This window comes from Phyllostomus discolor, chromosome 13, assembly GCF_004126475.2.
Source record: "Phyllostomus discolor isolate MPI-MPIP mPhyDis1 chromosome 13, mPhyDis1.pri.v3, whole genome shotgun sequence".
NCBI lineage: Eukaryota > Metazoa > Chordata > Mammalia > Chiroptera > Phyllostomidae > Phyllostomus > Phyllostomus discolor.
Genome location: NC_040915.2, coordinates 12,178,520 through 12,195,085, shown reverse-complemented (window position 1 = coordinate 12,195,085; position 16,566 = coordinate 12,178,520). Strand labels below are relative to the sequence as shown.

At 42.4% G+C, this 16,566-nt stretch overlaps 1 protein-coding gene and 1 pseudogene across 2 annotated transcripts in view; one reads left to right on the top strand and one right to left on the bottom strand.

Moving 5' to 3' along the window:
• Window positions 1-691: 691 nt before the first annotated feature.
• The window catches only part of SIL1 (SIL1 nucleotide exchange factor), a 226,711-nt gene continuing 210,836 nt past the window's right edge, over window positions 692-16,566 (top strand). The window contains exon 1 of one of the 2 annotated variants that reach the window (XM_028527812.2): window positions 692-812. The gene's annotated coding sequence lies outside the window, so the exon portion shown is untranslated. The remainder of the gene's footprint in view (window positions 813-16,566) is intronic. The other variant, XM_036014686.1, reaches the window with a different exon arrangement.
• LOC118498030 lies at window positions 3,668-6,279 on the bottom strand (annotated as a pseudogene).

Genomic DNA, 16,566 nt, shown 5'->3' with positions numbered 1-16,566 from the left:
GCACCCAAATCTGGCTTGACTTTACAGTTCCATCACTTTCTGACTGTCTGACCTTGTATAAATCCTTTAACCATTTTGAGCCTCAGCTACCTTATCTATAAAAAGGGGACGATAATCCTGATCTTAGAAAGTTATATAAGTAAATACAATGTACTGTAAGCAGAGGGCACCTATTCAATGTTAGTAAACATTAGAGGCGCAGGTGACTTTTATTTTTAAAATATTTGGTCGTTATCCAAAAGCCACACAATTCACACATATATAAAGTAGGTGACTTGCAGGTGGCCTATTCTGCATGAATTTTCAAAGGACTATTTATTGTTTCAGACTCTTGGCTTTATCCCAAACTAAGACACAACAGCTTAACTTATTTTACTCTCCACACCTTCCAGTTCCTTTCTGAGAATCTTTCCCCTAGAAAGAAATTAGGCTCTTAGGCAATCAGAGAAGAAACCTCGAAGTCTAGCAAAATCACGTCCGCTGCCATCTGTTTTAAACATCGCTCAGTCCAGCGGAGGGATCCAGGTAAAAAAGTCCCAGGAAGTTTGAGGAAAGAGACACTAAGAGGTGGAACGTAACAAAAACCGGAAAAGGCGGGGCTAACAGTTGTAGTGCTACTAGGGCAATGAGGCGACCGCTTGCTTTTCTGGAAGGTGGCAATTGGGTGAGTCGACAAGTGACGTAATAGCCAGGACGCTCACGGGTTCAGATAGTCGCTGCTGCGTTTGCGCATCGGGAGCTGGTTGCCACTGCAGCCGCCTGGAATTGTGGGGGTTGTGTCTACCCCTCGGCTGCCAGACGGGAAGCCGAAGGTAGGGGCGGTGGGGGCCGCCCGGCCCTGGAGCTGGGTGGGGGGGCTCAGGGCACCAACCAGGCTTCCTCCTGCCAGCGGCCCCTGAGCCCTCCCAGCCTTGTGCTGGGGTCCCCACACATCCACCCCTAGTGTCTTCAAAGCGGGACGTCCACGTGGGCCCTGGGCTCCTCAGTAGTGTCCGCAGATCTGTCCTCTCAGCCCAACGGCCGCTTTCCCTACTCTTTCCACTCATAACGTCTCTAGTCACCCTTCCTAAATGTCAGGAGATGACGCAGTGGGGGTCTGAGACTGGCCTTTTGGCTCCGCATCTGTTACAGTTTCCTTTCCTGTTCCCGGCTCCCGGTTTCAGTTTGTGCCTCTGTCAGATGGCTCCAGCATTGACACTTGTTCTTGGGTGAGACCTCTGCTGTCTCTTCACCATATGGAAATGTCCTACCCCCATGGTATTTCCACTCCTATCTTGTGTTTTTCTTTGTCCTGGTAGAGAAAGACTTGCTTTAAAGTGGGGGTTACAGACTTGGGTTGTGTGGCAAATCGTACTGGAGTTTGTGCGTGGCCCGGGCCTCAACTCAGGTGTTTTGGATAAAGTGGAGCCTGCGCACCTGCAATTCTCAGGTGGTTCTGATTTGAGTGGTCCCAAAATCCTGGCTTTGAGATTCTCTGTTTCAGAAGACAGGAGATAATTATTTCATCTATGAGCCCCTGTCGTATGACTTAAGATGGGAAAAACCAGGAGTCAGGAAATGCCCAACATTTGAGAGGCCAGTGGGGGCTTCCCTTTGCACTAGAAGAGCTGGAGGGTCATTTGGTGCCTTTAAAAAATACATTGAGGACGCATATGTAAGATCAGTTTTCTAATATTTTTCAATGCCTGGGTTCAGTGAAACCCAGCTTGCTTTCTGACCTCAAACAAAACTGCAAAATGCTTTGGAGGGGGATTATATTAGACTATGAGGGCTGGAGGAAAATGAATCCTCCATGTTTGCTAAGAGAAGATGATATATTTATAAACACTGTTTTGACAGTGTAAAAGATGTTTTGTATCTGTGTCTTTTTAGTTCTCACCCTACCCAAGCTTTTTTCTTTTTTTATAAAAATATAGCCAGATTTGGGGATTGGTTAGGATTTTACTGGAAGCCAGGGCATGAGGATATCAGGATTGATGTTTGTGTAACATGGATCAAGACTTGGTTTGTGGTTTTAATTGAGAACATGGCTCTTACTTTTTAAGAAAGGTATTGTCACATCAGATTTATTTTAACCTTCTGGGTATTTAGTGAATTTAATCTGCTATTGTGTGTTGTTCTGATGAAATTGGCTACAGAAAAGAGTGGCCCCATTTTACAGATGGTAGAAATAGGGAATATGTTAGTAGTGATGAGGTAGCTCAGGAACGAAAAGTTACCTTGTATTCTGATTCCTGCTTTTTTTACCCTTTTCTGCTGTCTTTGAAGACTAACTATTACTTCTCTGCAGAGGCCAGTTTTGAGCCCTGGTGTGTTTCATTGACACCAAAAAATTAAGTGAAATTGAAAAGTTAACAAAATGGATTTTAAAATGAACATGCCAGAACTTAACCCTTCAATAAGTGGTGTTCTCCTTAGAGTAATATGTGTAGGTGTGGGTGGTGGGGGTTGAGGGTGGTGTCACTTATGTGATATGGCCATTTTCTAAACAGTTTTGAAAATTTGCTTCTGAAATGGTCTTCAGAGACATTAATACATGACACCACACTGTATTAAATTTTTAAAAAAATTCCAAATGGCATGGTTAATAAACCTTGTTACCCGACTTGTCTACAGATGAGTTAACAGTTCTTTCGAAGTGGACATAATGCTTTTTGGGAGTGTGGTAAACTTGAGTTTTGATTCTGAGTCTCTAATTTATTATCCATATAATCTTGGACAAGTTATTTCATCTCTTAGGCTTGGTTTTCCACTGCATAAAAATGGTGCCAAAAAGGCTGGGGATCACTGCTCTAGTGGTCCCCACCAGACTTGCATCTAGGGGATCAATGGGTAGTAGCAGTTCATACCCAGCCTTTGAACCTGTCTCTTTTTTCTGTTTCTCCAGTGAGCAGACAGCAGGTTTGCCTTGGCTCACTTTTCCCCCCTTAATGTTCCTGGACAGTCAAAGCAGCCCTGCCTAGGCTCTCCTTTCGCTTCTTCTATGCTAGACCCTTCTTGTTTCACAGTCCCCAGCTTTAATAAACATACTCCCAAATTAAAAAAAGATACTTTGGCCCTGGCTGGTATGGTTCAGTGGAGCATGGGCTTGCAAACCAGAAGGTTGTGGGTTTGTTTCCCAGTAAGGACGCATGCCTGGGTTATGGGCCAATGTTCCTCTCCCTCTATTTCTCTCTCCCTTCCCCTCTCTCTAAAAATAAATACATAAAATCTTTTAAAAATACTTTGAGGAGTGGTTAAAGGAGGTAATACATACACATGACAACTCTTGGGACATAGGAATGCAATATCTGTTTTTACCATCAAAGAATGAAGATTTGCTATTAATGAGAATATTAAAAAAGGACAATCTCTGAAAGCAAGTTGCATCTTTTTCCAAATAGATGATGCCTTTGAATTCTGTTCATTTTGTTTGTGGATTCATGCTCTTCTCATCTTGCCTCTTGTTTTTTTTCTCCATTACATTCTATCTTTTTTTTTAAGTGAAGCTTTGCTGCAGAGGCTGTCTGCCAGTGTATTGGAGTAAGCCTCTTTTCAGAACGGCTAATCTCAACATTTTTAGAGTGCCATCCCTTTGGTTGTGTATTTCTGGGGATTTTTTTCTGGGGCCTCAGATGGTGCTTAGATCATGCTCTGTAGCGTAGGCTTCTCTAACTCCCGGATTTCATGTGTCAATTTGAAGATGTGTCCTTGCGGAGCTAATCTTTTTCTTTCTGAGTGAATGAGGATGAATACTTTATGTTTTTCTGAGTTGGCTTTAAGCTGCCTTAGTCTTCCACAACACAGAGCTGCTTACTTTAATTATATGTGGTGTAAGGGAATATTCTGCCCTTTTATTCACTTTCACTGCTGAGTAGGGGAGGAGAAAAGCCTGTTACTATTCAGGTGGGGCTTAGGGTAGCCTCTGATTCCCAGCATCAACAACAATTGAGTTTGCCTTTGGGACAAACACCTCTAAAAGATTCAGGCTGCTCAGGACACACGAGAGGAATCTCCCAGAATTTTTGTGGTTTGTTAAGGGTTTACGCCTGGTGTCCTCACTTGTGCAATTTTCTACCTTCGAGACTGAGAATTCAATAGCAATATAACTAATTATGTTCAGCCCAGACTTGAGGTTTTTTCAGATTCCCTGAGGCAGCTCATTGACAAGGGTGTGGTTGTGATGGCCTGTCATATCTGCTCCTATCCTCTCTCTCTCTCCTGCATTTTGCTTTTATGAGCATTTATTTTGTGCTGAATTTATTCCTGGGCCATAAGTTTTTTGTTTCTTCAGTTTTGCCTGGGATATCTTTTTCTTGTGTGCAAACTTTTCTGGTTTAGGAATAATGTGCTGTTTTTCAGTAAGGATCGTCATCACAGTGTGGCAGGGAGAATTGATATTTGGGTTAATCCATTCATGAGCTCTGTAAGTTCTGTGCTCCATTTGGGGAGCTTTGTTTACCTGGGTGTGCTCAATAACCAGAGAGTCTGCATCTAAACCCTTAAGTTCAGCATTGCTCTCTGCATTCTTAAGCATGTGGAGCAGAAATTTAGCACTCTTTTTGGGCCACTGACCCTGTATCCAGCCCCACTGTTTAGCCTGGACATGCCTACCAACTCTACCATTGTAGTGATGGAATGGCCAGCATTACTTCTGTAAAGTGAGATCTTTCAGATACTTGGTGGCTTTTTGGATATATATTACCCTTGATGGTCTTGTCCTCATTCTCTTAATAGTGCCCTTGGCTTTGGTGTTTGAAGCATTGAGAAGTGTCTTAGTAAGTTGTGGGCTGCTATAACAGAATACCATACAGTAGGTAGCTTAAACAACAAACATTTATTTCTTATAGTTCTGGAGGCTGGCATGGTGAGTTTGATGAGGGCCCTTCCTCTTGTTTCACAGCTGTCTTCCTGCTGTACCATCACGTGGCTCAGAGTGGAGTGAACTCCTGTCTGGTCATCTGTCTATAAGGGCACTAATCCCATCATTGGGCTTCACTTCACCCACATGACCTAATCTAACCCTAATCACCTCCCAAAGGCCCACCTCCAAATACTATCATGCTAGGAATTAGAGCTTCAACATATATATTTGGGGGTGGACACAAGCAGCCCATAACAATAACAAAGTGGTATAGTCAGTGAATGAGTACAAATTTCATGCCAATGCCTGATCCTAGTGCTGGGCAAATGGCATATTTCAGTCTTGGCTCAGGAATGCTGCTGAAATGCTATAAATCCTTCATGACATCTGTCATGTTTCTTGGAGTTACCTCATTTGTGAAATTTTAATGCCTGTATTGATCTCTCCTCTAAGGAAGGTGAACAATCATCCTAGTTTTCCCAGGACTGAGGGATTTCCCAGATGTGGGACTTTAGTGCAAAGTCTGGGGCAAATCAGTACAAATTGATCAGTACAAATTGATCCTACCTGTGACTTATGCAAATTAATGACTGTCCTTATGGGAACTGAGTCTGCCCTTTGTATTGTACATCGTGTTTTTTAAACTTTTGTTCTTTATCACTTTTTGAGACTTTTCCTAATTGGCACCCCCCTGAAACCAACTGAATTTTAATACCACCGATATATTGTGTACCTGTTTATGTACTTTGGCCCTTTGGAGGGCCCCAAACTGTTATAATATCTAAGATTTCTCTTCCCCAGCAATCAATTTTCACCCCCTTGGGGTTGATATTTCCCTCACTGAAAATGCATGTCTTATATTCTCTTTCTAATACAGTCATCAAGGCTTGTTTTTTATCTAGTAGATCCACCTATTGCTATAAAATTTTATCTAATCCAGTTTGCACATCAGGCTTGTAAGAGAGTTGGTATTCCCATTTTATAGATGAAGAAACTGAGGCTCAGTGAGGTTAAGTGATTTAAGTCTGCTGTAGACAAGCTTTAAACCCAGTTCTGACTCCAGAGCTCTTTCTGTTGCACTGTGCTATTGCCCACTCCCACCCCCACACCCAGGTGTCTGCAGTCATCAACAAGGCATTTGACCCTCAGTTTATTTTCTCAAGGCCCTACTAGGTGCCAGGCCCAGTGGAAGATGCTGGGGTCTCTAATGTGAAAAAGTTCTTGCTGTTGAAGAGCTTACTTACTGTTTTTCCATGGTGGGAATGCCTTAAGGGCTAGTGTCCTTGTTACCCTTTCCTGTTTGGGCCTCTTGTGAGATGGCTGGTTGTAGCTAAGCCATGGCTGGTTGTCATGGGAAGATTTCAGTTAGTCGGCCTTTAGGAGGGTCAGAGCTGTGAATGTGTCCTTACTACAGGGTGGGACAAAAGTAGGTTTATAATTATTCATGTGGAAAATAATACAATAATTAATAAATAGTAATACAGGTATAAGCCCTGTGCTTTGCATACTCACAACTATAAACCTGCTTTTGGCCCACCCTGTATATCCATTTTCCAACCAGCCGAGCTGTTTCTAATTGCTGAGCCTCTTGTGTATAGAGTATAACTGAAAGAGTAAACTTTTTAGCCATTATATAGTCATGAGTGTAAGGATTGGCAAGAATAACATTTTCATTTTGCTTGTTGATATTCTTAATAATTCAGAGTAGTTGTTTGTCCTCGTGCAAAGTTATTCATATTGTCTCAAAGCCTAATACTATTAAGAGAATTTGAGAAGCAATGGGATGTGGGTGGAGGTGGGAGGGATGATTTTTACCTGGACTCTTGCAAAAAGGCTGGTGCAATGAAATGTATCCTTTATTTTCTTTCAGATCTTGGACTTCGAGGTGGTCCATTTATCATCTGCTTCTCTATTGCTTCCTAGGCCTTCTTTTTTCATAGTGAACCTCCTGTGTTGGCCCAGGTGTTCCTGGACTGGAAGTTGGAGCCTTTGGGTAGTGTCTGATGTGTGGCTCATGTCACATGTTATATCCATAGAGAAATGGGAAGGGGTGTGTTTTTGAGGTCTGCTTTCTGGCTATGCCTTCACAGAGGGATGGAGTTCTTGATTATGCCTTTTAACTGCCACTTATCGTCATCACAGGTATAGGGACATCACAGCAGTCACTGAGCTGATCCATGTCTAGTAAGTTCTCTCTCTGCAAGTATTCTACCTCTTCTGTCTTGTGAGGGGAGGAGTTCTAGAACCTGGAAGAATCTGAGATGCATCCCAAAGTTCTGGTGAGGAAGACTAATGCCATTTTAAATGAACATTTCTTTACTTCTGGCAATAGTTTCATACATATGCCTTACATTTCTGTGAGGATTCCAAGGTGGGCAGCATCCGTCTGACCAAACTCTAGAATTCCAGCCGGCTTCAGTTCACTGCAAGTTATATAAAGTTATATAAAGTACAGTAGGACAGTCAATAGATATAAGATTGATTGGTCATGCTTTGAATCCAGTGGGTAGGAAGCCTTGGAGGCGTAAGGGGCCAGTAGGTCCTAAGCAAGGTTGATTGCAAAAATCAACTTAAGGTTGATTTTTGTGACCCTCCCTATCTGACACTCATGGGGTGTTGGGTTTGACTGTATCCATGAAGCAAAGTCTCCATCCGTGGGCCCCGCTGCTAAAGTCTAAAATCATATATCTGGGCTGGAAGAGATCATCCTTGGGGTCTTTATGTCAATTTCATTGCAGACATCAGGGTTGTGTCTGGTTCATTCATGGTTCCTTGGGTGAGTGAAGAGTCAGGACATAGTCTTTTAGGTCTATCATTGCTCGCTGTTGTAGTTTTGCATTTGGTGGGTTCTTATTTTACTGATGACAAGCCTGAGCCCCAGAGAATGAAATGGGTCATAATACCTTTTTTAGGGCCACTAGAGTATTAGTAGCAGAGCTGAGACTCAAGCCAAAGGCCTCACAGAGGGTGGCCATCGAAGTTGTTAGAATTATTTAAAGCCTTGTAAAGATGCAAGAGGCTACTGCAGTTAAAAATCTCTAGAGGGGGAGAAGGCCTCTCTACTGACTATTTCTCCTGTTTGCTGTTTTCTCTTGCTGTTACCCCTTAAAAAAGAGATTTGAAGTTTCCCCATTTTAGAAACAAAGAAATAGCTCTTAGGCCAGACTTCTCTGTGTTCTGTAAAGAATGGGGCCAGGGCATCAATGGACCTTTTCTGGTGACCCAGGCAAACCTTTAATACATCTCTAAAAGAAAAATGGAAGGAATGAATTGGTAGGTCAGAGTGTTTTAAAACACTTTGGAGTCAGCTCACTTGGTTTCATATTGTGCTATCTACTTATTAGCTGTCAGATGGAAAGAAGTCACTTACTTTCTCTAAGACTTAATTTCATGATCTGTAGAATGGAAATAGTAATAGTTCCTTTTATAGCCATCTTGAGAATTAGTACTTCCCTGTACAATGTAAGTGCGGTGTATTGTCAACAGCAACAGTTAACAGTTTCTGACCCAGGACTTGGTTAGAGGGTAAGTTATGCTGATCAAGTAAGCTTTATCTTAACCATCACATCATTGCCTTCTTTGTTGGTTGGTTTATCATTCATATCAATATTCATAGCTAGCTCATCCTGAATACCTGAAAGTTGTGAATAGGAACTTCGCAGTTTCTCTGCTGTCACCCACCTTTCTCTACTCATTTCTGATCTTTTTGAGTCTCTCTTTAACAAGTCATCTAGCCAGCAGGCCCTGTTTCCTGGGTAGTGTCTGACGTGGGGATTTTATTTATTTAATTTTCAGAGGGTGGGGAAGAGAAGGAGAATGAGAGGGAGAGGAACATTGATGTGCAAGAGAAACATTGATTGGTTGCCTTTTGCATGTTCCCGACCTGGTCCCTGGCCTGCAACCCAGGCATGTGTGCTGACTGGGAATCAAACCCAGTTGCTGACCTTTAGGTTTGCAGGATGAAGCCCAACCCACTGAACCACACCAGTCAGGGCTGACGTTGGGAAATATATTTTTTAAAGATTTTATTTGTAGAGAGAGGGGAAAGGAGGAAGAAAGAGAGGGAGAGAAACATCAATGTGTGGTTACCTCTCACATGCCCCCACTGGGGATCTGGCCTGCAATCCAGGCATGTGCCCTGACTGGCAATGGAATTGGCGACCCTTTGGGCCTCAGTCTGGTGCTCAATCCACTGAGCCACACCAGCCAGGACCGACGTTGGGATTTTAATGGAGCAGGACTGTCTGGTCCTGCATGGGGCCTTCCAATAATGGGTTCTTGTCTCTTGCCTCTGCTCTTCAGCCAGACATGAAGCAGTTAGCTCATTCAGGGAACTTTGACATCTGTCATGGCATTCTTCTCATTTGTATGTCCATTTCTGGTCCTGTGCAAAGTGTGGGAGGCACAAATAAATACATTGACCTGATTTTGTCAAGTTGACTCTTTCCCTTTGAGATTTACAGCTAGTCCAGTTTAGCAATGGGGGTGGGAGTGGGGAAAAGCCCCCAAATCTCCTACCTGACATTATATTGATTTCAAGCTGAGTTTTTTTAAAAACTCAAGCACCATAACTATAGCCCATGCCTTCTCTGAATGAAACAAATGAAACACTATTTGGGGGAAAGACCAATCTGAATTGGTAAAAATAGGAATTAAAAAGTATTTTAAAGAAATGCCATTGTCTTAAATTTTTGCAAGCATATGCAGTATCTAGCTCACATAGTCTTACACTGCTCCTCCTGTTTCCCTAACTGCTCTTGAGTTATTACAGGAACCTTCTCCTATCTCCTGCTTCAGCTTCCTCCAGGACATTGTGTTCCATTGCCCCTTGGGGTCTTCCTAAACACAGTGCTAGTAGAGAACATCCATGCTTAGAAGCCTTCAGTGGCACCCACTGGCTGCTGAATAAATTCCAATGTTTCAGTTGTCCTAGTGTTTCATGCCTATTGAGGAGTATTCCTGTTCTGCCACTATAATTATATCCTCTACCATTACCCACGTGTGCATTTTGCTCCTGAGAAGCTGGTCCATGTAGTCTCTAAGCGTGCCTCATATATTTGTGTCTGCCGGTTCTTTTGCCCAGAGTACCCTCTCCTTAATTTCCTACTTTATGCTGCACAGTTGCCTTCTTCAGCAAGCCTTGCCTGGGACCTCCTTATTTGTATCCCCATAGCAACTCTTTGATTATAGAATTCAGCATACTTTATCCTGGTTAGTTATTTTGTCTCATTATATTATATGAGTTTCTCAAGGACATTGGCTATGCTTTATTTTGTGTCTTTACCATAATGGTGAGTGTAACATGGACATCATAAATGCTTGTTGGATGAATGAGTATGTGAAAGCCTGAGAAATGATAACTGTCTTGTTCAAATCCTAGTTCTTCCCTGAAGCATTCCTTGGTCCCCAGCCATAGCGAGTCTGGCATGCTTGATTCCCAGGCCCCTTTGTGTCTGAAGCAGTTCTATTCTTAAGAGTAAGTCTTATATTTCTAACTGGATTAGAAATTCCTGGAGGGCAGGCATCGAATCCCTTGTTCTTCTTTGTGTACCCATCCCCTAGCATAGTTCCTGGCTCATAGAGGGTGTTTAGTAAATGCTCGTGAATATAGGAGTACTGCTATTTGGCCAGCTATTGTGCTTACCAGTTAATCAGCCTCCTTTGTTACTCACTGGCCAGGGGTCTTCAATGCAGACGTTTTCAGGACCAGGTAGGGAATAGTCAGTGTGAGGCATTAGGGAATGATTGGCCTGTGTCAAACTGGAGTGCTCATATGTTCCATGGGGGCAGCTGCCACTAACCCTTTCACTGTCATTTGTGAGTGTGACTCTATGGCTCCATCATTTCATATTATAAGAGAAGCAAGAAATCCAGATTTTTGTGAAATCCCAGGGACTACCATAGCACATCTATGATCCAGGTTTGACCTATAGGCTACTTATTTGTGACCTTTCTGCCACTAAGTAGCAGAAAGGGTAGAGGCTAGATTTTATACATTTAAGTTTTTTGTGGAAGGAGAAAGGGAGAGGAGGGCATAGTCTGAATGCTTTTGAGGGAATTTTGGTGAAAGCCTAGCTTTGGTCCTGAGTGTCCTGTAGTGTTCTGTGGGTAGTGAATTAGTCTCTTCAACTGAGTCCTGAGTAGCCCCATCTATGGTCTAGGTTTTATCCTCCCTTGTATTCTGTCCCTAAAAAGATGTTGACTCAGGGACTTTTGTGACTTTTGCCCTTTTTGCCCAGCCTTCATCGAGGCAGGTTTGACTGTTGTTCTTACTTCCATCTCTGTTAATGGCTTCTCTGAGAAGGCACTCTGGGTGAATAAACGCAACTGACAGGGAATTTTACATTATACAAAATTCTTGCCTAATAGAGGTCAGCCAAGGGGCAAAGAAGTATAGTAGCCAGAAGGAAATCTGGATCTCTGTGGAATCTTTTGCAGGGCAATATCTTATCCTCTGGCTGTCCTGATCTTTTCATAGACCCTAAGAGCCCCTGACAGTGCTTACTTGCTTGGCAGTGCCTTCTGGGTCTCAAAGTGTTGCCACCAGTGGTATCCTCATCTGAGCAGAAACTATCTGATTGTAGTATCTCTAGGAGAGTACGTGAGAACCTGGAAAAAGTGGTTGTCTATGTTGAGGGGCCCTGGGTAGCTGGAGAATGGGGAAGGAGGGAGACTGACTTTCACTGTATACCTTTGTGCATTTTCAAATTGGAACCATATGCATATATTGTTCTTATTTTTTTAAAATTTTATTTATTTTTAGAGGTAAAAGGAGGGAGATAGAGAGACATTGATGTGCAACACATTGATTGGTTGCCTCTCGCATCTCCCAACTTGGGATCTGGCTGGCAACCCAGGCATGTGCCCTGACCAGGGATCAAATTAGCCACCTTTCAGTTTCTAGGCCAGTGCTCAATCCACTGAGCCACACCAGCCAGGGCTGTTCTTATTTTTCACATGTACCTGAGCAGACCCAAGTGTGTCTCCTCCTGAAAGTCCACTCTGTTCTCACTTTATTCCTGAGTGTGGGTTTCTCTACAGATTTCTATACCCAGTTACTGTAGAGTACCTCTTCTAGGTGACAGTTTGCCTCTGTGCTCCCCAGAAGTGTCTTAGGGTTTCTCACCCAGCAGTCTTTGGAATAACAGGCCTAATGTATGTTCAATAATTTACTGTTTTTAAAGGGCTTTCAAATACATTTTTTTATCTGGTCCTCACAACATCCACATTTTATGGAGGTAAAAAATTGAGGTGTGAAGAGTTTAAATGACTTAAGATCATATAGCTAGTCAGGGTAGAGCAGTGACTAATCCAGGTAGCCTTATTTCATATTCAGGCCCCTTGCTATTAGCTCTTGCAGCAGTGAGGTAGTCTCCTTATTTTGGAATTCTCTTGTGGGTTTCCAGAGTTGTTTTATTTGGGGCAGGAGTGGAGCTGTAGTGTACCCTCATTTGACTCAAGCCTTTCTCTCTTAGGACTCTCAAGTTATGTATGCCTGTGTTCTCTGGGAAAAGGGATCAGTAGTAGGTTTCTCCATATTCTAGACAGGGTAAGGCTTCACTGGGGCAGTTCCTTTCAGGGAAGCTTGAATTGACAGCCTGGTTTCCTATTCCTTGCTGAGTATTATTGCTGTTATTAGGCAGAGGGCTTTGTTTCCAGGTTACAAATCTTTTTGGCAAAGGAGTAAGTGTGGAAGAGAATCAGAAGGACTCTTGTAGTCCTTGGATATAATTTAATGCTTCATATCCCAAGAGAGTAAACAGTGTTAGTTGCACAAGATAGATTTGGATTAATATCCTGACAACATATGGCTTGGCATGTAGGTAACTCCTGGGAGACCCTCCTTACCACACACAGCCCGCCTTTGCTGGTGGCCCCTTCCCACAGGTCTTCCCAGCAGCCGTTGTGCACCTGGGTGAATCATCAGATTTCCCAAGCTTCAAAAAAACAACAACAAAAAAACCCCCAACAAACCCCCCCCTCCCAAAAAAACAATATTAACTGATGAAAACCCTCATACAGGAGGCAAAATAAACAGACAACCCTGAGAGATAGGCAGTATATTTTAGTACTACTTTGCTTCCCCTGAATTTGTCCAGAGTATTCACTTCACTAGAAACACTAGCTGATTCTCACCACTGGTCTCTTCAGAATACAACACTGAATATCATATTACGCCTTTTCTACTCTGCTGCCTGGGGGGTTGAAGGTCTCTGGAAGCTCCAGAGAGGCAGCAAGCAACATGGAAGGAAGGCTGTATTTGCCACTGAAGATAAAGCAGAAATCCTTTTTACCGTCTCTATTCCTACTTAAATCAGAATTAGATTACCCTTTTTTATAGATTTTTTAAAATATATTTTATTGATTATGCTATTACAGTTGTCCCATTTTCCCCCTTCATTCCCCTCTACCCTCTATACCCTCTCCCACCCACATCCCCCCCTTTAGTTCATGTCCATGTGTCATACTTATAAGTTCTTTAGCTTCTATATTTCTCATACTATTCTTACCCTCCCCCTATCTATTTTCAACCTACAATCTATGCTACTTATTCTCTGTACCTTTTCCCCCTTCTCCTCCCACTCCCTTGTTGCTAACCATCCATGTGGTCTCCATTTTTGTGGTTCTGTTCCTATTCTAGTTGTTTGCTTAGTTTCTTTTGGTTTTGCTTTAGGTGTGGTTGTTAATGATTGAGTTTGCTGTCCTTTTACTATGCATGTTTTTTTTATCTTTTCTTAGATACGTCCCTTTAACATTTCATAAAATAAGGGCTTGGTGATGATGAACTCCTTTAACTTGACCTTATCTGAGAAGCACTTTATCTGCCTTTCCATTCTAAATGAAAGCTTTGCTGGATAGAGTAATCTGGGATATAGATCCTTGTCTTTCATAACTTGGAATACTTCTTTCCAGCCCCTTCTTGCCTGCAAGGTCTCTTTTGAGGAATCAGCTGACAGTCTTATGGGAACTCCTTTGTAGGTTACTGTCCCCTTCTTTGTAGGTTACTGTTCCCCCTACTGCTGCTTCTAGAATTCTCTCCTTCATTTTTACCTTGGCTAATGTAATTATGATGTGCCTTGGTGTGTTTCTTCTTGGGTCCAACTTCTTTGGGGCTCTCTGAGCTTCCTGGACTTCCTAGAAGTCTATTTCCTTTGCCAGAATGGGGAAGTTCTTTATTATTTGTTCAAATACGTTTTCAATCTGTTGCTCTTCTTCCCCTTCTGGTACCCCTATAATTCAGATGTTGGAACGTTTAAAGATGTCCTGGAGGTTCCTAAGCTTATCCTCATTTTTTTTGAATTCTTATTTCTCCATTCTTTCCTGTTTGGTGGTTTTTTTTTTTTCCTTCTGGTCCACTCTATTGTTTTGAGTCCCAGTTTCCTTTCCATCACTATTGGTTCCCTGTGCATTTTACTTCATTTCTTTTATGGTAACCTGCATTTGTTTATCTAATTTGTGACCAAAATCAATCAATTCTGTGAGCTTCCTGATCACCAGTGTTTTGAACTGTGCATCTGATAGATTGGCTATCTCTCCGTCACTTAAAAGGATGAGTCCTGGGGCATTGATTTGTTCTTCTGTTTGAGCCATCTCTCTTTTTTTGGGGGGGGGCCTGGTCACTCCTGTTATGGTGAGGGGCGGAGCCTAAGGTGTTCACCAGGGCTGGGCACCCCAGTATGTGGGGGTGAGTTCAGGAGGGAACAATGGTGCTTGCTCTGTTCTCCATGGGACCTCAGTCCCTTCAGATCTGGGTTGTGAGCTCTGCTCTGCTCCACAATCGCTGCCTCACTGGGTCAGCCAGCTTCCACTTGCGTACTCAGGGTCCACCCACTGCGATTTTGTGTGCCTCAGATGCCTTATGTGCCCCCGGTTGCCTTAAGCACCCAACTCTCTCTGCTTTCTGTGCCACGACCTGCACCTGGCTGCTCGTCTCTGCCCCTCCTACCGGTCTGGATGAACGGGTTTACTTCAACTTCTTGGCTGTCCGACTTCCATTCAGATAAATTCTCTGTTGGTTCTGGGTGTTATTCTGCCTCTAAATTGTTGTTGTTCTAATCTTGGTTGTGCGTGGAGGTACGGTTCATCCACCTATGCCTCCATCTTGGCCAGAAGTCCAGAATTAGATTACTTTTAAAGAGAATTCTGTGCATCACTGTCACAACACAGAGTAGGAGAGGTTCTTGGTACCTCCTTTGCAATATCTGAAGAGGACTTGCTGGGACACATACAGATTATGCTCAGGTTGGCTATTTCAAAGAGAGTTCTCCCACAGATAGGTACCAGCTAATGGCTTAGTTAGGCTCTCACTGGTTGGCAGCTTTGTAGGTCTGGAAACTCAGCTAGTTTACCCAGGTTTCAGTTTTAGTGGGCTGTCTCGAGCACAGAAATTCATAAGACCATCAAGTCACAGTTCTAGTTAAACTAACTCTAAGAAACATGACTACGTAGTTTGGTTTGTGTACACAGGTAGGAGCATTGTTGTCTCTATAGGAAAGGTTATCCTGGAAGTCAGCTCACCTCTGAATGACAAGGTGAAGTTGATAAAGCCATATTATCAGCTATACTCAGATTTAAAATGTGTACTAGCTGTGAGACTTCAGATGAGTTACTTAACCTCTGCTCCTATTCATCTGTAACCCCCCTGTGGTCTTCAGATACACACACACACACACATACACACAGACACACACACACATTGTAAGCACTAGGTAAAATATTTCCCTCCATATATTCTCTTCTTTCCTTCCCTCTCCTCTTCTCTCCTTGTAGCATAGTCCTTTTAGGACTACATTGGGTTGGCCAAAAAGTTTGGTTGTTTTTCTGTAAGATGGCTCTAGTGGGGCTTAGTTGTCTTTAACTTCATTTGAAACAGTTTCGTTAGATTGTGTTGTGACATCTGTCATATCAGCATGCATTTAGAAACATCAAAATTGCTGAATTTTTGTGTAGCCATTTTAATATTGAAGATGGAAGAAAATATGTAACATTTTTGGCATGTTATACTTTATTATTGCAAGAAAGGTAAAAATGCAACTGAAACACCACAAAATAGATTTGTGCAGTATATGGAGAAGGTGCTGTGACTTATCAAATGTGTCAAAAGTGGCTTGTGAAGTCATGCTGGGCACTTCTTGCTGGATGATAGTCCAGGGTCGGGTAGACCAATTGAAGTTGATAGTGATCAGATAGAGACATTGAGAACAATCGTTATACCACATGGGAGATAGCTGACATACTCAACATATTCAAATCAATAAAGTTATTGTTGAAATGAAAAATGTGTCTTTTATTTTATGAAAAAAACTAAATGGACTTTTTGGCCAACCCAATAGTTTGATCAAAATATGCTTCTTTGTTCCCCTTAAGATCAGATACAAGACAGGAATGTTCACTTTCACCACTCTTATTCAACATAGTTCTTCAAGTCCTAGCCACATCAATCAGATAAGAAGAAGAAATAAAAGGCATACAAATTGGAAAGGGGGAATTAAAACTGTCATTAGTCACAGATGACATGATATTGTATATAGAAAACCCTAAAGACTTCATCAAGACATACCAAATCTAAAAAATGAATTTGGCAAGATACAAAATTAATATTCAAAATCAGTGGCATTTTTAATACACCAATAATAAACTATCAGAAAGAGATATTAAGAAAACAATTCCAGGCCTGGCTGGTTTGGCTCAGTGGTTTGAGTGCTGGCCTGTGAACTGAAAGG